We start from the raw sequence: 24,918 nt of genomic DNA on the forward strand, positions 1-24,918 counted from the left end.
AGAACTTTGCGGTGTGGGCCCAGTGTATAACTCTGCCCCGGACCGTTGTGGGGACGAACAACCGTCCATCCGGGCCCGTCCCTGGGTCTGGCTCCTGCTGCTGGGCCTCTCTGACCATCCTCTCAATCTCCCATGTGATGGCCCCCACGACGCATGAGGCGGGCAGAACGGGTCTCTGCCTCTCTTCGTCGTCCATGTGGGGCGAAAATTGGCGTGACAGAGCATCGGGCTTCGTGTTGCGTGATCCCGGTCTGTAGGTTATAGAGATATTGAAACGTGTAAAGAACAGGGCCCACCTGGCTTGACAAGCGTTGAGACGCTTAGCTGCCTGGATATACGCCAAGTTCTTATGGTCTGTCCAAATCACAACGGGGTGTTCTCCACCCTCCAACCAGTGCCGCCATTCCTCCAGGGCCAGTTTGATGGCGAGGAGCTCCCGATCGCCCACATCATAATTTTGTTCCGCTGGAGTCAGCCGTCGAGAGAAAAAGGCACATGGGTGCAGCTTGCCCTCCACCCGCTGGGAGAGAACGGCCCCCACCCCTGAGTCCGATGCGTCCACCTCCACCACGAATGGTCGGGTGAGGTCAGCCTGGATCAAAATGGGAGCAGAGGAAAACAGATGTTTCAAATGAGCAAACGCCCGCTGCGCTGAACTAGACCAGAGAAAAGGCTGCTTGGGAGAGGTGAGCCGCGTGAGAGGAGTGACCACCGCACTAAAGTTTCTGATGAACTTCCTATAAAAGTTGGCGAACCCGAGAAACCTTTGTAGTTCCCGACGTGTCTTGGGCTCGGGCCACTCCACCACTGCCCTCACTTTGGCAGGGTCGGCTCGCAACTGCCCCTTCTCCACAATAAACCCCAAAAACGGCACAGACTGAACATGAAACTGGCACTTCTCACCCTTGACGAAAAGCCGATTCTCCAGCAGACGCTGCAGCACCAGTCTCACCTGTTTCACGTGTTCGGCTCGGGTCCTAGAGAAAACGAGGATGTCGTCTAAATAGACAAACACAAAGTGGTTAATAAAGTCACGCAGCACATCATTAACCATAGCTTGGAAAACAGCGGGGGCGTTGGTGAGTCCGAAAGGCATAACCAAATATTCAAAGTGCCCCAGATGGGTGTTAAACGCCGTCTTCCATTCATCCCCCTCGCGAACACGAACCAGATGGTATGCATTACGGAGGTCGAGTTTGGAAAAGATGGTCGCCCCCTGGAGTAGTTCGAACGCTGAGGCCAGAAGAGGGAGGGGATATCTGTTCTTGACTCTAATCTGATTCAGGCCCCGAAAATCTATACAGGGGCGGAGAGACTTGTCCTTTTTCTGTACAAAGAAGAATCCAGCCCCCAGCGGGGACGTGGACGGGCGAATTAGACCGGCAGCAAGGGAGTCTGTGATGTAATGCTCCATCGTCTCACGTTCGGGTTTTGAGATGCTGTAAAGCCGGCTGGTGGGTAATGGGGCGCCGGGGTGCAGATCTATCCCGCAATCGTAAGGGCGATGAGGCGGGAGTGACACTGCCAGGTCTTTGCTGAATACCTGAGCCAAATCGTGGTACTCCGGAGGGACGGCTGAAAGATCAGGTGCCTTCACTTGAGCCGCTGGAGTTAGGGGCAATAAACTGGGCACCGCTGCACGTAAACAATGTTCATGGCACCACTCGCTCCATCCTGTCACGCGTCCCTGCGCCCAGTCGATCTGCGGGTTGTGTTGTGTGAGCCATGGGAACCCCAAGACCAATGGTGTGCCGGGGGCTCTAAACAGAAACAGGGAAACTTTCTCGACATGGTTACCAGAAAGAACTAAGGTCAGATCAGCTGTGCGATGAGTTATTTCTGCTAACGGGCTGCCGTTAAGAGCCGACACTTGAAGAGGCTCCTGGAGGGGAACCGCAGGAAAACCCAACCTCCTAGCGAGCGATTCGTCCAGAAAACTCTGTTCGGCCCCAGAATCCACTAATGCACTACACAGATGGGTGTGAGATTGAAAAACCAACTTAGCAGGACAACTCAGATGGGAGGCAGTGTTCATGGTCGCACCCGTCAGTATTCCCACAGCTACTGACGGGCTTGGTCGTTTCCCCGAGAGGGGCATGCGTCAGCAAAATGTCCCTTCTTCCCACATGCAAAGCACTCCCCCGTCAGGCGTCTCCTCCTCCAATCCGTGGAGCTCAAACGTGCACTGCCTAGCTGCATAGGCTCCTCCGCCTCCGTAGGTCGCGGGTCCGTCCCTCTCCATTCCAGAGCCGGCAATTCCGCCCGCCACCCAGCGCCTCCTGGTGTCCGCCTGCCGAACTCCCGCAGGTAGTCGTCCAACCTAATACATAAATCAATCAACGCACTCAAAGTTTTAGGCAAGTCTTTTGTAGCCAACTCACGCTTCAGTCCATCATTCAGACTGTTCAAGAAGGCGCCCCGGAGCGCCGTTTCCTCCCAACCAGTCTCCTCAGCGAGGATCCAGAAGTCCACCGAGAAGTCAGCGACACTCCTCCGGCCCTGCTTCAAGGTAAACAGCCTATGCGCAGCGCTGTCAGGGTTAGTTCCTTTATCAAAAACACTACGAAATTTGCTCAAAAACTCAGTGTAAGAAATCTGAGGCTGGGAGTTCAGGACCGCTTGCGCCCACTGCAAGGCTCGGCCTGTCAACAGCTCCACCATCAAGGCTATTTTAGAACCATCAGTGGTGTAGGCCTGAGCCTGCTGCCTAAAGATGAGGGCACACTGCGTCAAAAATCCCCTACTCTTGTCTAATTCTCCAGAAAATTTTTCTGGGACAGGCAATGAATGTTCCCGTGGTTGCGGAGGAGGGGAGGGGGGCAGTGGGCAAGCAGCAGCGACGCTGATCGGGGGTGGCGCTGGTGAAGGGCCCCCCGCAGCTCCAGGCGGAGATAGCAACATACCTTTTAACTCCGTCACAACCTGGATTAGCGCTGATTGCTCCCTGGAGACATGGTGTAACATTTTCTCGTGGCGTTCTAATTGCCCCGCCTGGAGCGACAGCTCGCGCCGCCAGGATGACGAGTCCGCTGAGTCCGCTTGGCTGGAACGTTCTGTCATGGTGAAATGGAATTAAAGGACTCAGGTGCGAGACTCCTTGCAGAGTGACAGTGAATTTATTCACAGTGAAAAGGTGAGTCAATAGTTCGAGTCTGTAATCCAGAAAGAGCAGTGCAATTATACGATGACTTCTCCCCGCAGTGACAGTGCTGTAATAATCCCAAACCGCTCCTATGACTTCTCCCCGCAGTGACAGTGCTGTAGTAATCCAAAACCGCTCCTTGTGCCGGCTCCTCCTCCGATCTCTGAATCCTGAGGGCAGATGAGAAAAGCACACGCACTGTAATACAACCGTCTCTCTTTCACAAGCTGAGTATACTAGCCACGATTACGCTACCCGGTTTAGTTCAACGTTCCAGCGTTGGTTGTGACTCGACTGCACTGTTAAATAGGGCTGCTTCAGATCAGTTGTAGCCGGCGAAGTAATTACGTCCAGGTGCGACGCTTCCAGCTCCGGACCCACCCCTCGGGTCAGCTGCCGTGCCGTGCCACGGCTTCCAGAGGTACATGTCTCCGCAGCAAAACACATGCACAAGATGGAGAGGAGACACGACACAGTACACACAAACACCCCCAAAAAGTGGCAAGGTAATCGGTGAGGACCACCTAACCGTGACAAAATACTTATAACATACAATCTGAAATTGCACACACCGTTTATGGCACGGAGCACATTCATGTGGATATTGTTATTGCAGCATTTAATGCTTCTACAGCTCCAGCATAAAAACCTTTTAACGAATTCTTTGAACTGTTTTTCCAGAGTGGAATGATTGTACTACACATATCTTTTAATGGGGACCACAAGTTTCCTATTCAATACTATCCTATCCATTTCCTATTCAATACTTGGTCAACATTATACATTATACATATACTACTTTGTGGATTAGATAAAATTCATATTAAACACAAATTTGTGCACCGAATTCCTTTCCCCCCACTCATTAGTACTGTAAAACTATTCCTCGCCGGAAGAAGAACAGTTCACAGAAATCACTAAAAGCCCAAATTGCTGTGATATCCACTGAGTGTATGTAGACCTCTGACCACAACTGTATACTTGTAGATTTAGACTCAAATAAATATGTCGTTCTGTCCCTTTTTCTTTTGCCTCTGCTGCAGTTTATGTCTCACTAATCCTTGTTATTAATCCACGTTGAGTCGCTTTGACTCATTCAGACTAGTGAAGATTATTGCGGATTCATATGAAAGCACACTGTGGGTTTTTTTTTTGTTTTTCTCTTTTGTTTTGTTTCTTTTTACTCATGTCTATGCTGATGATTGCAGGATGATTGAGTGTGGTCCTGTTTAAATGTGTACAAAAATGTATTTCTTTGGGGGTGATGAAGGATGAAAGGGCTAATTGAATATTTTAATTTGAACGCCTTTAACTATAACAAAATATTGGTTCCATATTAAATGAGTCCAGTGGGAAAATGAATGACTATTAGTTAATTGTTGAAATATTTAAAAGCAAAGAATCCTTCAGAGACTCACTTTTTACATTTTTAATATTGTCTTGGTTGAGCCCTGTGTTTGTGTAATATATGTTTCGATTTCCAGTGAGTCAGAGACATGTTTGCCCTCTAAAAAACAATATATTTTTCCACCATTTTTGAATCTTCATTAACTGAATCATTTGATGATTAATCAAATAAATAACAAGGGGATATTCAGTTGTATAATAATAAATTATAATTGCTACCTAGAGCCTTACTTTCTATCATGTTATTAATTCATCAAGTAAAAAACAAGCAGTTTCTCAAATATGACTTTTTCCCCCTCGTCATGTAATCTGGTTTTGTCATTTTTGATTCAACGTCTTGTGCTTTCAGATTGATTGTTCTACAACAAATGGCAATTTGACAATAATTTATGGTATCGTATGGTATTCCAGTGGTTCATTAATTTCTAAGAAAATATTTAGAACATTGATCATCTAAATTGGCTGTTGCAGAAACAACCAATTTGCAGATGTTGTGTCTCAATGTAGTTTCTCAGTATTTCTAAATGTTTGTTTATTTCTTATTATATGAGGCCTAAATATGCACACAGACACATTATGTGCAGATGCGTAGAACTGAAAAAAACATTTATACAAACCAGTCTTTATTATGAAGATGCCTGGGCTCAGATAAGCAGCGAGAAAACAATGACAAAAAAGCAAAACCAACACAAAAAACTGCCTGAAAAGTCTTGCAGAAAACTATGCATGTGACAGAAAGAGGCAGAAAATGTACAATAATATAGAGAGATTCCAATTAAGGTAGAAAAAAAGAGCTATATGAATACCTGCATAGAGTATAGAAAAGTCAGGGGTTGAATTAGTCAGGAGGAACGGCAGCATATGTCCTCAAGATGAAAAACGAACTGAAAGTGAAGTCATTCATCATCTGTAACCTTGCCAAGACACGGGACAAGCTCTGATGGGAATAATCTGATATGAACCGAATGAGACAACACAACATGCTTACAGGGATGGCTTATAAACACTTTTCAAGTCCCCAAGCAGTGCAATCAAAGCTATGGAAAAACCTTGTTTCTGTGTGCAAGTATAGCCACAGAAAAGTACAGGGCTCATGTAGCATAAAAGGATTTCTATAGATTTACTCTGGCGAATTGAGGTATTGATCCCTTTCTTCCATCTGAGACAGTCAAGGGAGAGAGGATACTTCTGCAAATCTTAGACTGGTTTATTTGAATTGTTCTCGTTTCCAGAGTGACTTACTGTAACTGCAGGGTAAGACGCTAGAATTATTGAAGGGGCAGAAGCAGAAGATAAAGTGAGCAATGTAAGGAACTGTTCAGTTTTTAGTACTATAAAACTAAGATGCTGTCCAAAATCACATAGAAGTTATTTTAAAGAAACTTATTGCAAATGTTTAACAGTAAATCTGAGACTTTTATCTTTGCAAACTGCTTTCTATGCAAGAAAAGAAAGGTGGTGGGTTTAGCATTGCTACTTGCATGACGGCAGTATGTAAATAATGGAATCAGTCGCAGACAAAATGTAACAGGCATTTTGAATGAGCATCATTAATGACAGCATCATCATCATCACCACCAATAACAGCGACAACAAGAGCAAAATAATAAATGGAACCATTGATCATGCTCGGAGTGCTGCAGGTCATGGGCTGCAGCTTTGCTTAATAGAAGCACTACATTAACTGATAGCGAGTTTTGACAGATCCAATTAGAATGAGTTCCACACCTCTGCCCTGCCCTCAAAGTAACCCTGACACAAGCAGTTATACGGCAGCGTGGCATCCACGGTGCTACAGCTTGGCCACAGCCTCACTGGTCTCTAATATTCCTTATGGTTAACACAGGGAATTATTTAGGAACGATCCATATGATTAGCAACATCATAAAAGCATTGATTGTTTTGCTTTTTCTTGGATTTGACTATCACAGTAATAACATACTATCCCCAGAGCATGAATGAATGTAGTACCATGCGTTTTCTACTATTGGAAAATAAATTTTCCATGCTGAATGCTTTTCATGCTGCCACCACACCCCAATTTCCCCACATCCCTCAAAATGTCTATTCCTGTCTTTGGTGAAGCCGCTTTTCTTTCTTCTGTCCACAAATGTCCAAATGATAGGTTTTGTGTCTAAGGAGAAGAGGGAGTCATGCTTCACAAGATGGAGCACAGCAAAACATCTGATTCGTGCCAAGGAGTGGAAACAAAGCAGGCTCATTTTTGCAAAGTCTATTCTTTTGTCCTCATCTAAGGCCTGTTTTCTTTGTGTACCCTTCACTCTGCCTTCAGCCGCTGTCCTCCCTCTCATTTATTTCAGTGAAACAACGCACTTGTCAATCTTTTCTCTTTCAATAGCTAATGGTCTAGCTATCCTTCCCTGCCCAACAGTCAAGCCAATTAATTCGATCAAGCTGTTGAAAGTCATTTTCAGTCACGGCGGGAAGGGGGGCACTGCCAGACTGACAGTGCTGACTCAATATACCCATTGTTATGAGAAGAGCAACACTGAGTAAACCGAGGTAAATTTGCCTGAATGGATCCTGAAGTCATTTTATATATGTACTGTTCAATTATGGGGTTTTTTGTGCATTATTTCACTGTTATTTCCAGTCGTACAATACAATAGAATACAATACCATAATGTGTGTACATGCATGTGTACTTTTGCACTCACATCCGGAGTATAACATGTGGTTAGGCTGTGGCATGAATCATGTCTTGTCAGAGGGAATACATATGAGACCATGAAAAACGATACTTTCAGCTTGTATGGCCTTGACATTGATGTAAAGGCATATTGTCTGTTTTCACATATCATATCTCGCTTCTATTCCTTATACTTTTTAAAAAAAAAAATAGTAATGGATCGTGGCCTCTGGAAATGATTTCCACTCTTCAGCTGTCATTCAAACAGTTTTTATTTGACTTTCTTAAAAAGAAGCCTCGGAGAAAAATGGAACCTTGGTTGCAAGTGGATTGAAAGATGATAAGTTGTTCAAATGCTATTGAATAGGACTTGTGAGTGAATTTTTTTTCTTTTTTTGCTGATGTGAGCTATAAAACCCGTCATGCAGGCCTTTGATGTAGCTCTCCATTGTCTTGCAGAGCTGCAGGAAATTGAAAACGAAGATCAGGAGAGTGTTAGTGAAGGGGAGAAGAGGAGGAGGACGGGACTGACGTGCAGCCCGTCAGGGTTTTCTGGGACACAGCACACGGAAATGAACTAGCCTTGCATGACCCTACTCTCAAAGTGTGAGGATGTGCGGGGCAGAAAAGCAAGGACATTTGTTTTAGAGAACACGAGAGATCAAATAAGTGATTATATTTATTCAGTAAAACACTCAGGGCACAAATCCAGTTTAATATTTCTGTGACATCCTCTCCATCCCACGCATCCTCTCACTACTGCATCGAAAGCTCTATTTTAATTCAGGGAAAACACTAAACCTTTGAGAACTACTGCACTTGCTCAGCCTTAAAAGAGCATTTGTCCCTTGAGTGTTAAGAGTAAAATTTTAATGGAACCAAGATTTGATTTGCAACTTTTTGCGGCTTGGAGGAGAGAGAGGGGTTTCTTTTCACTGCTTGTCATTTTCTTCACTGTAAGTGCTTTCTCTATGTCTGTCAATGAAAAGTGCTGATAAATTATAATGACAGTACAAAATGATTTTAGGCAAGGTTTAAAAGTCCATTTCTTTTCTTTTGTGAGTTCTGGAAAGTTATTTTAGCATGTTCTTTCAACACTGCCGTTGCACGTTTGTGATTATATCAGAATATTTAATCCCATTTTGAGGATTTAATTAGTAAAGTTTGTCAATAGAATTTCTCATGTAAAGTGCTGTTGAAGAGGGGATTCGAATGCATGAACAATGAAAATGTGCAAAAACAAAACAGCAGTTCAAAGTTGAGTGGAAGAAGCATGAGGCAGATATGCAATGGATAAACGCTCGGCTGTCACTTCCGCTCACCAGCCCTCCTCAACTGTCACTGCAATATAAAAAGAGTCACAATCAATCAGGTGTCCCTAGCACACCTGTTCACTCCGCCTCCACGCCGCCCCGGGAGCTCACTGTGCCACGCCTCCTCTGCAGCGGGCCAGAGACCACACCTACGCCACAACAGGTAATGCAAATGAGGGGGGGAGGCTAAGAAATACAGGAAGTAGTAACAAGACAGGTGATGAAAAACCACAAGAAAGAAACATGAAAAAAAAATAAAAACACAAAAACTGACACTAAACCTGATGACACAGATGGAAAAACGGTTGTTGTTTCAGATTGTTTAAATATAGAACAAGGGTTAAATGCCTACAGAAGACAATGGAAACACTCTGTTATATCAAAATGACTGGCAATAAAGGAGGACCGTTATTTCCCCCCCTCACTATTCTATTCAGGTATTGGAGAAGGAGGTGCGAAGTGAGATGTGGAACGTGGCAGGTCAGACCTGGGAAAGTGGGTTTGCTCTGGCGGGAAATGGCTATTTACGTAGCTGAAAATGGAGTGGGCCTTTCTGACATTTTCATAGCCCTGCAGGCATGAGTAACCTTCAGTGCAAAACAGAACGATTAGAGAAAAGGGAGGGGGAGATGGAGAGGGAGACGCAGAGTGTGAGGTGGGGCAGAAATCAGGGGAACCGATTGCATGGGAGAGTTAAAAAATGATTGGAAACTGAGTTTGGTAGAACGGTGCAGGCAAGGGAAATAAACATGGACAGAAAGTATTTGGAGGTCATGGAAAAGTGTGAAAGGAGAGCACAAATATTGACAAGTAGAAAATAAAGAGGATGCTGGAGCGTAATACAACACAAGGTCAACAAAATGCATCAGTGTGTTGTATAGACTTTATTCTTGTAGTTGTAACAGCTTTACACCCTGTTGTGCCATTTAAACATCACTGTCAGATAAGTGACTGATGTCATATGGTAGCATTTTAGTTTTTAAAGACATCAAACATAAAGGACCACATTTACTAAGAAGAGCAAATTAGCTTTGTGCACAAGTGCAGCACAAATGGGTCAGAATCAATCAGATCTAATCTACTAGCAAAAATAATATCCTAGAAATGTAGATTTAATTTCTCTCTGGGCACAGCATGGCAATTCTAATAGCTGGAGAATAAAAGGAGAATTGATGTGTTGTCATATCAAAGCAAACTCTTCTGTCAGAAATCAATGTTGACTGTAAGATACCTCAGAGGTTGAGGAAGCCATTCTCTGGATGAACCTGAAATCTGACCTGCAGAATGTGTAAAAGAACCCAAAATAATGTTTGCCATCAGATCCTGATTGAATGTCACTGACTTTACTAACCGCAGCTATCACAACCATATTAGAGGAAAAAATTGTTTTTTTTAGTATTAAATAATTATTTTTCAGTAAATAGCCTACGACAAACCTCGGTAAATGTGTTTGCAAGATTTATTTAAATGCTCTTCTTTCCATTTATCAATGCCTTGCTTTAATAAATGGCAGCAAATATATTTTTAATGCAAAAAGAAGATGTTTTAGCCTACTGTTAAGTCTATCCCAAAGTCTTTGTTTCTCTGCTACTGTCTGCAATTATGTGCAATCATGGGTGCAGTCTCCTATGCATATTTCATTGTGACAAACTCAAAAAGAAAAACTCTATCACTAGACAAGCAGTTAAGAACATGGATGGATGGAAGAGTAAGTCATATTAAAAGGTTTCTTTTTCCTCTTTATCTAGCTATGTACCTGTACATGTTCCTCAAGCAGCAACATCAGATGATCTGCCAAGGTGCTCGCCTACTACTGAGAGTATCATGGTCAACCGTGTGGTAGAGCTGAAATGGGCAAAGTTTTCTTTGGCCTGTTCATGGCTTAGCTTAAGTGAGATTGTCTGTGGATTACTAGGTGGGTCTAATGTACTTAAACTAAATTTAAAACTGAAATGTTGACCTGATGATTGTATTAGATTCATCTTTGGACCCAAATGTTCAAACTGAATTGCAGGGCATTCTATCCAACACCTTTAATTAGACTTTTAGGTGCTAGTGGAAATGTCACTTGATAATCGCTGTGATTTAGATGAATCTAATCTGAACAAAAATCTAACAAGAAATAAAAATCTGGGAAAAAAAACAGGAGTTCTTGCCTATCTGCTAGACTACTGCACAGAAGGCTACCTTTCTGTTTATATCTGCAGTTTCTACTAGAGATGGACCGATCTGATATTACATATCGGTATCGGTCCGATACTGACCTAAATTACTGGATCGGATATCGGAGAAAAATAAAAAATGTAATCCGATCCATTAAATATCACGAAAGCACCTCACAAAACTTGCAACACGCCGTAACTCACCTCAGAACGTTAGCACGTCGGAGCAGTATGCATCACGTGATAGAGCGGCTGTGGCATGCGGGACCTGTCGGTGGTCTGGATAGCATGTGGAGCTTCGCTAGCAACCCGGCATTTCATCTCCGACAAAGTTATCCCCGAGAGAAGTAAAGCAAGTGTGTAAGTCCATCTCTGAATGTTTGTAAAGCATTCCTGCGTTAAGCTTAACGAGCGACTGCCTCTCGCTCTCCGGCTGCTACTTCAATCATGAAACTGCTTAATGATCAGCTGATCGGCTTTTCTGTCGCGAGTCCGTGTCTCTTGTTTGCTTTTGGCCCACTTTGCACCAGAAAGAGGAAACCAGCGGCTGAACAACAGCAGCACGTTTAAGCTTGATCAGCTGTTGTTAGAATGTATTTAATATTACTTTCTACTCGAGGATCTTTTTCTACGTAGCTGACGCTGGTAACTGTGCAGGGGCGGATCTAGCAAAGTTTAGCCAGGGGGGCCGATAGGGCATTAACAGGGAAAAGGGGGCACAAAGACATACTTTTCTTTCTTATTCTCATTTAAAATGTCTCACTTTTAATTATTCAATATTTATCTGAATCTTACACCCAAAGTTTTAATCTGATGTAAAATGTATAGAAGTCCATTACTGCATATAGTAACTGTTAAGTCTAATATACCCTAGTAAGCTATAGTACTTTTTCCTTTGGGAAGGTACCATCTGTGCAGTCTGCAATTTTGTTGAAGAAAGATGTTGAATCTATTTAATATTTCTTGAAAAAGAATTGATTTCTGTGCATTTTTTTTTCACACTGCATCAAATTAAGGTTGATTACGTCGATTAAGCATCATGAGGTGGAGTGTGAGGGGTGGTTCCCTATTTTTTATTTATTTATTTTTGTTGTTGCTGGGAGTTGGAACCCTATTAGTTAGGTTGCTTAATATTTACGCTAAGTACTCTTTAAAATACCAGAATAGGGAGGAAGGTGTAGGTTTGAGTTTATTAGATTGATCAGTATTGCTGAACTATGAAATTTTTTTTTTTTTGCATACAGGTATAACAGAATAGCTTTAGTGTAGTTGTTGTTTTAAACTTGAGTATGAACTTATACAAAATGCAGCAAGATATTTAAAAAAAAACAGTTTTGTTGATTAAAAAACACTATATCGGATTCATATCGGTATCGGCAGATATCCAAATTTATGATATCGGTATCGGACATAAAAAAGTGGTATCGTGCCATCTCTAGTTTCTACTGGGTTGGACGTAGATGACTGTGGGAAAGGGAAAACAAGCCCACACCAATACACAGATATAAAAAAGGGAGTTAAACCATACACCAAAGGAAACAAGGCCTCAGAGAAACATTTTTAGAAGGTTCAGGAGAAACTGGGGGAGAAAATAATTTCCATGTGGCTGTGTAGCCAAATGAGGACTGATTATATCAGTAGGTGCTCCTGATAGACCCTGATTATGAGCAACCTCATTTCCTACAAATGACTCCATTGCAGAGAAGCGCAGAGTGCTAGAATATATTATTTTTCTTTAATGCACTGTCTTTCTTTCAGAGAATAACAATGTCACCATAATGAGAAATTTGCCAATGACACAAATGCACTCAGCTTATCTATGCATTTTCTTTCTCTATAAATCTGTCACACTGTAATTAAGTGACGGTGCAGGTTCATGAGCTATGACTGTTTCATTACTTTTGAATAGACACAATGTCATAATATGGATGAGAATCCATATCAGGGCAGAATCAATACATCCACTATTAGTTGAATCTTTATTAGTTTTATTAGAACACTAGCTGCATATTTATCGTTCAATATGCACCAAAGGTTATATAGAAATTAGAAATATTTTAGCATGATGATAAAGTAGTAATTCCTTTGCTTCTTTTTTTAGACAGCACTTTGGTTTATTCAAGGCTCTACCCACTGGTCAAAATAAACACCATTAAGTATTACTTAAACAGAAATAGGTGTTCTAGTTAGACATAATTATAACAAAAAGAATATGAATTTATGGTATATTGTTCCATAGGGAAAGGTAACCTTCTCAATTTTGTCCCCCACAATGTCTCTTAGAAGAAGAGGTGTGAAGATAGTTCCTGTGTGTCATTCAGACAGTTAAGCCTGCTGAGAATAGCTAGGCAATCATCTATGATGCAAGTTCAAGTATTGAAATAAATAAATAAAAACTTGGGTTTCTCTATGGTTGAATCATTTTCTAGCTTTTAATGCAGGGTCATTGCTTACATCCTGACCAGAGATTCCTTGCAGCATTTAAAGTATTATTCTCAGCCGACTTTGCACGAAAAATATATATACATGTGTTGGGTAAATGTTTTGGTATATTGACAGTGGATCAAACCCTGTGACAGACTGCTCTGTCTAAAAAGCATGAGGATATGCATTCCAACTTATTAATATGTATAGCTCTTGTGCTTGCATCCTCCCAGTGGAATTAAAAATGTGATAGTGCATAATGGTCGAGAGCCAGGAGGTTCTTTTCCTCACTGGGAAAAATGCCATGAAAGTCACAAGCAGCTCTCAGAGGTTAATTGTTGCACTATAAATCACAGAAGACAGTTTGGCTTTGTGTGCTGTCGCTGCATTTGTGGGTTATGACAAAGGACTGCTGCACCAGGTTGAGTTTGTCCTTTAATACCAATATTAGTATACCTTTGATTTGCCACGTGTCAAGGGACTCATTAATGAAAATGTTTGTAGATTTATACTTGAACTTAGTCTCAAGATCTTTCCCAACAATGCTTGAATTCAATTCATAAAAGGTGGTGAAAAAACAAAACCAGTAGGGAAATCACTTTGAAAAATATCATTTTCACATCAGTCTCACATTGTATAAATAATTATGTTGTTTTCTCTTTTCTAATACTTGGGTACAAACTTCATTTTCAGTTTCACAAAAGATACCCTCAGTTTAATAAAACCCACACACTCAAAAAATGATTTTAAAAAATGTTTGAATCACATGAATCACAAAGAGATCCTGGTGTTTAAATGTTACCAAGTCACTAAGTCTGTGTTCTAATTAATCTCAAAAGACTTAATGAAGGACTCTTTGTGTTAGCCCTCTGATGAACTGGCAGCCTGTGTGGGGTGTACCCTTTCTCTCAGCCAGTGTCAGCTGGAAAAGACTTCAACCCTTCACAAAGCCAGTTCACCTTCCAAAACTTTGAACAGTTTAAGAAAACAGCTTGTTACAAATTAATTTTGACATTTCAAGAATCCCTTTGTATCGTGAAAATACCTTCATTAAGACAAACCATTTTTCATAAGAAGAAAAAGGGCAAACTGAAACTACTGGTAGGCAATAACACTTATTGTCTTGCAATTATTCCCAAAAGGAGGCGTGTTTCCTCAAGTGTCAGTAAAGTAAGCTGTTCTTTGATAAACCTTTACCAAGAAATGTCCATTTCAAGTCCTAAAAGTTTGTCTAAAACACCTTGTGATGCAGCTTTGATCTAGAAAATTATTAGCTGAAGACACCCTTGTGTTAGCAGTCCGTCTGTGCAAAGTTGTGTTGGTAGTAAAATATCCTGTACACAATTTGCACTTTACCGTTGTGCTCATGTACTTTTATGCAACAAAATTAAAAGTAATGTTCATATCAGCTGATTGTAGCTGCTAGTGTGCAGGAATAAATAAACATATTTTGTAATGGGGTTTTTTTTTCAGTGCAGACAACTGAAGAAGCTTTGTAACAACACAACTGCAGCTATAATTTAATTACACCATTACATTACTGAGTTATTACATGATTACAATATCCCAACTCTGTATCTGTCAAGAACATTTTCCATTTTTATTATTTTGCTCTTCTCCCTCAGTGGTTTTTCATTTGAGTAACTGTCACTCACATATGAATCTTTCCCACTGCAGGCATCAAGAAAATTGATTGATCTTAGATGGACAGCCAAAAACTGACTGAGTGTCAGACACATCACTGTCTGAAATATAGATTAAGCAATTTCTCTTCCAGGAATTCGATAAACGTCTATGGTAACTGTAACACTTTTTACTGTTTTACCTGCAGTCTTTCATTCTTTCTTCAGACTTGTTCTAACCGTTTATTTCCCCCATTTGGGAGGGAGGGAGACATGTCAAGGAAGGTGGGCACAAATAAGTGTGAAAAGGAAAATGTTGGATCTAATTGAAGCCATTTAAGAGTCAGCCCTGTTTTAACCTAACATTTCTTCATCCCACTTTTTTTCTTCTTCTTTATACATGCCACTTTGGCTACACTCTGCTAAAGTTAATCAACTGCCTGAAGGGACATCACTTTTCCTCCTGCCTACCTTTTTGTTTCATTCGCTTGCTCCTCCACTCGCTCTTGCACTTGTTCCATTTCTTCCATTTTAAGATGGGTTTTAAAGTTCACGTTGAATGGACGCAGCTTGCCACTTTGGTTGCTGTGGAAACCAGGTTGACGCATGGACAGATTGTTGAGAACAGTGTGAGTGGGAGTTTGAGAGGCTATAGAGGCCTGTCAAGATTTATGGATTGTAGGCTACTGCAGAATTGGACTGACCTCGTAGCAATTATCCACAGATGAGTATACAGTATCTTTGTGTTCATATATATAAAACATGATGATGCTTTGTCCACTGGTGTGGAGACAGTGTCTATTTTAGAGTAGCTTTTCCAACCTAAAAAAAACTGATGCCAAAACCAAATGATAGCTAGTTTTCAAGGGCATGACATCATGGTGTTTGGTTTTTAGGTATATCTGTTGAGTTTTGGTTCCTGTTGTTTCACTCTCTCACGTTTCTTGATGTCCACATTTGTGACTCCTGTGTTTCCTTTAATTTTGCTGCAACTGCTTTATCCACGTGCGCTTTGTGTCTCCATGATATTTACCTCCTGTGTTGTTTCAAACCAACTAACTTTAACCATTTAAATTATATGAACATGAATGAATGAATATTAATTTGCATAAATGAGTTTGAATTTGTATCATATTTGATACATCTACCAATATTTTTGCTATTTATTGCTTAAAAAGAATTTTGTACAATCAATTTAGGTTTTTTTGAGGATTCACACTAATGATGATGATGTAGAAGTCTCAAAAACTCAGAAAAACTCCATCCATCTATCCATCCATCAATCTTCTTCCGCTTATCCGAGGCTGGGTCGCGGGGCAGCAGCCCAAGCAGAGAAGCTCAGACCTCCTTCTCCCCAGCCACCTCCTCCAGCTTGTCTGGGAAAACACCAAGGTGTTCCCAGGCCCCCCGAGAGATATAATCTCTCCACCATGTCCTAGGTCTGCCCCGGGGCCTCCTCCCAGTGGGACATCCCCAGAACACCTCACCCATGAGGCGCCCAGGAGGCATCCTCGTCAGATGGCCGAACCACCTCAACCGGCTCCTTTCGATGTGAAGGAGCAGTGGCTCTACTCTGAGCCCCTCCCGGATGGCTGAACTTCTCACCCTAAGGGAGAGGCCAGCCACCCTTCGGAGGAAGCCCATTTCCACCACTTGTATCAACAATCTTGTTCTTTTGGTCACTACCCACAGCTCGTGACCACAGGTGAGGGTAGGAACTCAGAAAATCAGAAAACCTCTATTTATCAAATTTGATATACTAGGCATTATGGGGGTAAGTGGAATTGGGTTATAGGGCCTTCCAGCAGTGAGTTCACACCCCTGCAGGCTTACTGCATTCCAGAAATGTTCAGCACCTATTTTGTGTCAGATATGGAGCAAACTCCAGACCCTCACAGATTTGAGCAAAGTGTGAATATATCAGGACTGTCAACAATAAACAAAATGAAACTTCCATATCTTGAATTGTGTATTGCAACAGATTTGTTATTTGTATTATTGCAATTTCCAATAATGAACAAGACAGATTCAAAACTCATAATAGGAGCATTTGGGAAACGCTGTAATTGCCTGAATTAATTGCAAATGATTAGGCACACTTTTCAGTAAGTGCTGGGCATGATTTTAATGCATCCATCTGTATACATCACTGCTAATTGGAAGTTCTCTGCAAGAGAAAGGTGAGGGCATCCCAAAGCTTGTCGCTGCATTTCAACCCTCCCCATTAATTCACCCAGCAGCCGCAAGTGTGATTCCACATAGAGTCACATTCATCACAGAGTCGGGGGATGGGGTGGGGTTCAGCTACCTTTTTATTTACCTGCTTTTTGTTTATTTTCCCCATTCTGTAAGTTCATTAAATGTGTTTTTTGCTAAGTGTTTGCGAGACTCAGTTTGGATCCTCTGTGGAACTACATGTAATCTCCGATATCAAAATACACTAAGACTAGCTTTACAATGGCAGCAGTTCTAAGAAACACTGATGAGACAAAAGTTATTCAACAAGGACTGTTGTCCTTTTGTTGGTTTCATATTCTGTGTAAGTATTAAATCAGATGTACATCTTAAATGATATAATTTATATTGCAACATGGGAAGCTAAATGAACTGTCAAACATATTTAGTTTTTTCTCAGAATTAGATGACATTGATACTGCTCTCATTTTATGAATACAGAGAGGAGCACATACTGGAATGAGGGAATCAGCCCAATCCAAATATATAGCCCAGTGGTTAGTGCTGCTGCCTCACAGCAAGAAGTCCCTGAGTTTAAATTCACCATCCATCTGGGGTTTTTCCATGTGGAGTTTGCATGTTGTGATTGTGTGGTTTATCTTTGGGTACTCTGGCTTCCTTCCACAATTTAAAGACATGCACTTAGCAGTGTTAGGTTAATTGGTTATTCTAAATTGCCCCAAGGTGTGAGTGTGATTGGTAGTCTATCTGAGCCTGGTGACCTGTTAAGAATGTACCCCTCTTTTTGCTCCACAGCAGCTGGATAGGCTTTAGCATCCCAAGACCCTGAATTGGGTAAGCAGAAGAGAATGCATGGATAGCTGGATATGCTACAATATTAAAACTACCACCCTAATACTGTGTGATTATATCCCTGCCATCATACAAAACAAAACTGCTCTGCTAAAGCAATGCAATTCACTCACTCTATAAAATATTGAAAAGTATTCCTGGGTGTCAGATGTGCTCCAAGACATTAGCAGCAGTTTACAGTTCCTGTAAGTTGTGAGGTCTGACCTTTGATCTTTGATGTTTAATTCAAGTGAGATATTACAACAGTGTGAACATCAACACCTTGAACATGTTTGTTTGATCTGGTTCATTGTGCATAATGCTCCTGAAAGACTGCAGCGATGTTTGTCAGAGGTAGGTGTCAAAATGTGCTCTATAAATAAACTTGACTTGACTTGACTATCTTTGCTGACGTTTCATCTTACCATAGTTCATCCTGCAGGGATCTCTTTACTAGATAAACATTGCACATGCACCAGGGTGTCTTGAAATAAACTGCAATTCCTTAAACCAAACTACATTCAGTGGCCTATTGTAGCTGCTCATGGGCTGAGGCAGGAGGCTGCAGTGTATTTGTCTTCTGACATCTTTCTACTGCTGTCAGCCTTCAGGCTCTGGGCAGTTTGTGCTACAGTAGCTTTTTTGTGTATGAGACCACATGGGCCATCCTCTGCTCCTCTATGCTCCACCTGTATCAGTAAGTTTAGTCACCACTGACCTTTCTTAGTTCACCAGCTTTCCTACTTTAAACTGCTTTTGGTAGGTACTAACAACTGCATACTGGAAACACCCCATAAGCTCTCGTCATTACTACTAGGCGGATCTGAGAGATCCAAGTCATGGATCTCTCCGATCCTTTGGCTTGGCCCAGTTTTCCTGCTTACAACAGCTTCGAGAACAGACTTTCTGCCTAACATGCTATATCATCTGGGTACCACTCTAAGAAATAATCAGATTTATTCACTTGTTTCAGTGGTTTTAATGTTTGACCATCTTGTAATTTTTGTGTGTTCATACAAAACAAAACTAAACAAGAAAAATATGTAAATAGGAAAAAATAAACAATGGGGATGTTTTTTGTCTATTCCAGTCTAAGTGTGTCCATTGATTGCTTAGTAACTGCTTTTGGCCTTTTGTATAAAATTTTATTCCTGTTCTTTATTGATTGATTTATTTGAATAATTGAATTTGCATAAACTGAACAAGATAATATTTTAACCCCCTAAGACCCAAACTCTTCCACAGCATGCATTTTTAATTTCTCTTTGATATTTGGGCTGATTGGGGTCTGATGAATGTAAAAACAAAGAATTACCAGATTTTGTTTTTTACCTTATTTTTGTTTTTAAGAAAAATAAGAGCCACATATTAGGATATTCATTTTAAAATTTTGAAAGAACAGTAGCAGTATAATGTCCTCATAAGTGGATGTCAGGCCCTTGTAGAGCAAAACTGAGTATTTTGGTCTAAATAACCCAAAATGTGATGTCCACATATGTGGACGCCAGGTCCTAGAAGGTTAAATATGTTGCTAAATCCATTTAAACTTTGCCTTTCTGCTGCCCCTTCTTTTGCTGCATGCTAAGCAAAGGTCTGTGACTTAATAGAACCAAGCATACCTATGTGAGTGCTTCTTACATAGTTTTTCTTTAACTCAGAGGCCCCTGTCCCATGAAGACCACTGGACAAAGGTCACAGTGTTTACCCGTGTCTTTAAAAAACACTGTAAGCTGCCTGTAATCATCATCGCTGTCAGCACTGAAAGGGCAAGTTGCACCATTAGTGAAGCCTGGGACCTTATGTGAGGCAGGTGCACACTGATTTAATGGGGTTGAGAGTTTGGATGGGGACCTTGTCAGATACTTTTTAGGTACATGAATTTGGCTTACATCTTGTCGTTTAGACATTACTACCAACTCTGTGTGCAGGCATACAAGCGTAGCACTGCACCTTTGCAGGTGGGGGTTCTGTGGGTAAGTTTCATTCCCCAGAAGCTTAACACCACTGTACAAATGACAAAAATCTGCACTGGCAGACTAAACACTGATGGCATCTTAGTCAGCGGCGGTAATGGCTGTTGTCAGTGTGGGGAGGTGGTGTTGTGTTTCATTCTCTGTGGTCCTCGTGTTCTTGACTGTAGGTTATTTTTATGGTCACTGCTTGTGCCAGAACATTTGCATGAAGAAGGACATGTCTAATGCTCATAAACAGGAGAGCCAAGAGTATCCATCACCTCCTTGGTGACAACCTGCTCATTGCATTTTTATCAGTTGGAGTCATGCTACTGTAAAGAGGCCCTGCTCAGTATAATCAGGCCAATTGCTTTTCTGTTAGTCGAGTCAGATTGTGATCAGTATGCGAGCCAACAGAGAAATAGAGTTAAATAGAACAAATGAACTACATAAATACCTAAAACTGGATTTTTAAGGCATATCCTGAGCAAACTTGGCATTCTGAAATGTTTTTCTTGGACAATGAGAACAAGGCTGTCATTCTGGGATGTTTATTGTTCCTGCTGTAGCTATTTTTCGAGTCTGGGAAACCTTCAAATATCCTAACATAAACGCGTCATCATAACATGGCTGCTATGACAAATTTGACCAGCAATATTTTAAAGCAAACCATCGTGCTGCAGTAAGTAATAGGTCATGCTACCAATAAATAAGCTACCTGTTTGGTGCAACCACATAAATGTCAATTAAGGAATCTTAATATTGTATTTGATGTAAGTCTGTTAGGAAAAGTAAGTTGTATGGGAGAGTGTACGAAGAAAAAAAATATACATACAAGTCTTATTTGGGAAAATAAAAGAACGGGAGTGTCGTGAAATACATTTATATGTAAAGAAATGGTACTGATCCTGTTATCTGGGGTCCCAAAAACAAAGAACAGTTTGCATAGACGTGTTGATGAGTTCCTGGAGGTAAAACAGCTGGTCAGTGTAGGAACTGTCAAGACACCCATAAAAAGAGCAAAGACATCTGGTCATGTGTTTCAAAATAAGACAAAGTTGTTTGTCTTTTTTTTTTAGATCTTAAGTAAAGAGGGTTTTCTCATAATGCAGTTTAAACTGAGGCCGAAAGTTAAATAAAAATGTTTTTTTTTCGCATCTGAAAGCAAATTTCTAACTCGCGGGCCTGGCAGTCTATCACGACTCTTTAGTGCTACTGGTATGCCATTATTGTGAAAAGCCACTTCCTTCCAAAGCTTGTCGCACCGTGTTAAACTTTACAAAACCGCTGCACTGGACAGGTTTGCTTTTTTGCCGTGGCTGCCAGTCTCAAGCCATCTGTTTCTGCCGTTGCCGGGCACCGACGAGCACCGGGAAACTCGGAAACGAAACGGGACCGGTAAGGCAAAGCGACTTCGTTTCTGAGTGTAGACATGTGAAGAAGACTGCCGAGTGCAAAAAGTTTTCACGGGACTGAACTGACTTAATGATGCGGGATTTTCAGGTGCGTGGATGCGCCGGTTTCAGACAGAGTGGAGTAAAGGGCTCATTTAGTGCATGTAAAGTTTTATTTTCTCAGTCGCTGGAGGATTAGGAGGGTTTGGCGAAAGACTGTGAATTTTTGAGGTTATGCGTAATTGCGCATCAGCAGCAGCCGCCGAATAATCCTCTTTCTTATCACTTGTTTCGTATGGAAAATGCATTTAACTGATTTGTTCTCTGAAAATAATATTAGCAAACTAATCTCCCGAATAGGCTTAATAAAATGAAAAAAGAGATTGAGACATAATTTAAAAACTAACGAAAGAGAAGGTATCTAAAAGATATATGTAAGATTCATTTGTTGGTATACATTCAACTGTGGGTCATGCACCCCTCACCCCTTTATATGACTTAACAAGATACCCTTTGTCAGTAAAAACATGAAGTTATTCTAGAGCACTTTTGCCTTCACGTTACATACAGAGGCTTCACGCACTGCAAGCTTTCTAATACTTAATACTTAAATACCTAATTAAATTACATTTGCAATCAAATAAGACTTATCGCCCTTGATAGTGTTGAGGAGACTCCTTTAGTTTTAGCTTTACGTGTTCATCTTGTCTTATTGCTATGTAACCTGTGCAAAAGGCACATATTACATCGTACTACACTCTCCAGAATTTTTTGCTTATGAAGTAGGTAAAACTGGCTTTGCATGCAATCTCTTGTGACACATGGGACCTATTTTTACTATTCGATTAACCGCAATTCTGTCACATATGGTCTAGTGGGAGCAGTAATAACAGACGTTTGCTCATGGAGGATTTCTGGACTTTTAAAGATTTATTTTTTATCAGTGCTTTTATGAACTATCAAAAACAGGGGTACTATGGGAGGAGGGCATGTTTGTTGGCATATTGTTGGAATCATCTCCAGCTTTCTTTAGCAAGTGGTTTCTGACTCTCCTTTGGCACTTTTGATGGATTTTCAGCGAAATGCCTCTTTTGTTGTATTCTTACTGCCCAGTAGTTGCTGCAATGAATAAATAAAGTGAAATATCACAAGGCCGATTTTGGAGTGCTTCACAAAGTGCAGCGGATCTATACGGAGGTTATTTATGGTGAGAACCTCTGAGAGAAGGCTTCTCCTGCTGAATTACTCTGATGATGAATGTTGTAATTTGTCTTGCCACCTCTTTTTCTTTTGGAGGAGAAAGTCTGACATTGTACAGCTTGTGCCAACAGGAGATAGTGTGTAACGATACATTTGCCATGAGGCCACAAGCCATTTATTACAGTACAGGCTTTCAGCATTACAGTACAGTAATGGCAGTGTTTGTGGACATGTGTGCAAAGTGCAAGTTCCATCTGGAAAAGGCATTGCCAGTAGTTGCCTGTTACCTAAACTATACTGTTAGGTCAAGCTACATTTTTATGATGAAGAGATGAATTCTAAAGAAAAAAGAAAAAACTCACTTTGTTTGATTTCTAATTAACAGGATAGCAATTCAAACAAATAGTTTCCCCCTTGCTTCAGAGTAAAGTTCTGGAGTCTTGCTCTTTTACCTCATATGTGCACACCATGAAGTTGAATAAATATGGACATGTAAAACACAATTTTTATATTATACATATACATCCCATGTTTCAAAAACAGTTAATTTCCGTGGCTTTTCTGAGTGCAGTGCAGTCATGAATTGCATTACTTGACAGGGATTTTTGTGTTTTTGAGCATGCAGTGATGTCTGCTACAGTGTTATGTATTATCTATAATACACTGGCTGAGGTCACAGCCATTTAGTATCAGTTTTTAATGTTTTTTCTACATTCTCTGTATATTTGTTTTAATCTTGTTATGAAGATGATGAAATTCCCAAATCCTTTGCCATTTTTACATTGAGAAAATAAATTCTTTAAATTGCTGAACAATTTGCTCACAAAGTTGTTAAACCATGTTTACTTCTGAAGACTCAGCCTTATTGCGGTGTTTTTTTTTTCTACACAGTCTGTTATTTATTAATCCAATTATCCTTGCAGCCCATCAGGTGTTTTGTTTTATCATTACACAACTTTCTAAGTTTTCCTGTTCCCTCAGTTTTGAAGTATGTTTATGAAACTTAATTCCAAACCACATTACATTTTACTTAATGTTGCCACCTGCAATTGTTTACTTGCTTTCTGAGCATATAAATGATCTGTAGAAAGAGAACTTTTAAGTAAAGTTTGCCTCGCACTACTTCAAACCTCCTTAAGAATTGTTGATCTAACCTAATTTTTCACTCCCTTTTGCTCACAGAACCCCTTCATTCTTTGTTCAATAGATCCAGCAAGGTGCTGGAATCATTCCTCAGAGATTTTGAATCACATTGATATGATAACATCATGCAGTTGCTGAAGATTTGTTGTCTGCACATCCGTGATGTGAATCTTCTATTTCACCACATTGCATCGATGCTCTGTTGGATTGAGATCTGGTGAATTTTGACTTCAGGAAACTCATTGTAGTGTTCAAGAAACCAGCCTGAAATAATCTGAGTTTTGGGACACAGTGTGTTTTCCTGCTGGATACAGTCACCAGGGGTTGGATACTCTGTGGTCATAAAGGGATGGACATTGTCTGCAGCTTGCACTTAGGCATTTTAAGGTGGCATTTAAATGATGCTCAGGCCCAAAGTGTCCCAACAAAATATCCCTCACGCCATTACACCACTACTGTACCCTGAGCCATTGATGCAAGAAAGGATGGATCTATGCTTTCATGTTGTTTACAGCAGTTGTTTCTGCCCTATCATCCAAATGCTGAGGCAGAAATCAAGACTTTTTAGATTAGGCTACGTTTTTCCAATCCTCTGTTTGATGAGCCTGTGCAATTTGCAGCCTCAGCTTCCTGTTCTTAGCTGATAGAAGAAAGATGAAACCTGGTGTTCTCCTCTGTTGGTGTAGCCCATCTACTTAAGGATTTGTTGTGTTGTTTGTTCAGAGTTGCTCCACTGTATATTTTGCTTGTAACGAGTGGTTTGCTTTACTGTTACCTTCCTATCAGCTCAAAGTATTCTGTTTTCTCTATAAACATTAGATATGGTTGTGTGGGAAAATCCCAATAGATCAACAGTTTCAGAAACACTCTGACCAGCCTGTTCTTCAACAAGAATGTCACATTCAAAGTTACTTAAATCACATTTCTTCCCATTTCTGATGCTTGGGTTGAACTTCAGCAGGTCATCTTGCATACATGGCTGAATACATTTAGTTTCTGCCATGTGATTATATTAATTAGATTAGACTGATTAGAAAATTGTATTAGTAAGTTGTTGAACAGGTGTACCTAACAAAGTGGCCAGTGAGTGTATTTAGCTTGAGAATAACAAGAAAAAGTTATTATTCAAACAAATGATTAGCAGATATTTAACAGCGCTTGCTCGTAGGAGGTGATCTGATGTTGGGTTCTTTACCCTGCAGTATAAAGAACCTACAGCCAACAGTTCTAATTTCACACCATATAAATAAACTTGAATTGAACTGAATTGAATAGATATCTGTATCTGAATTATAGCTGACAAAATAACTGGCAGCCACATTCAGCACAGCACTGATTCATGTTTTGATAATGTTTCATTATCTCACCTAAAGCTCTCGTTTAGCCCAATAGCAGTTGACCTACACCTACATCATCCTGCGTGGATGTGGGTAGAAGTGCATGCACAGCAGAGCAGGTTCAATGTAAGAAATTGTTTTTAAA

General features: G+C 40.8%; 1 protein-coding gene across 1 annotated transcript in view; it reads left to right on the forward strand.

Moving 5' to 3' along the window:
* Positions 1-21,026: 21,026 nt before the first annotated feature.
* The window catches only part of znf385c (zinc finger protein 385C), a 156,521-nt gene continuing 152,629 nt past the window's right edge, over positions 21,027-24,918 (forward strand). Inside the window, exon 1 of the mRNA XM_085404450.1 lies at positions 21,027-21,097. The gene's annotated coding sequence lies outside the window, so the exon portion shown is untranslated. The remainder of the gene's footprint in view (positions 21,098-24,918) is intronic.

The sequence above is a fragment of the Rhamphochromis longiceps genome, linkage group LG4, assembly GCF_057381845.1.
Source record: "Rhamphochromis longiceps isolate RC_006_pf linkage group LG4, R_longiceps_female_GT1.1, whole genome shotgun sequence".
NCBI classification, from domain to species: Eukaryota; Metazoa; Chordata; class Actinopteri; order Cichliformes; family Cichlidae; genus Rhamphochromis; species Rhamphochromis longiceps.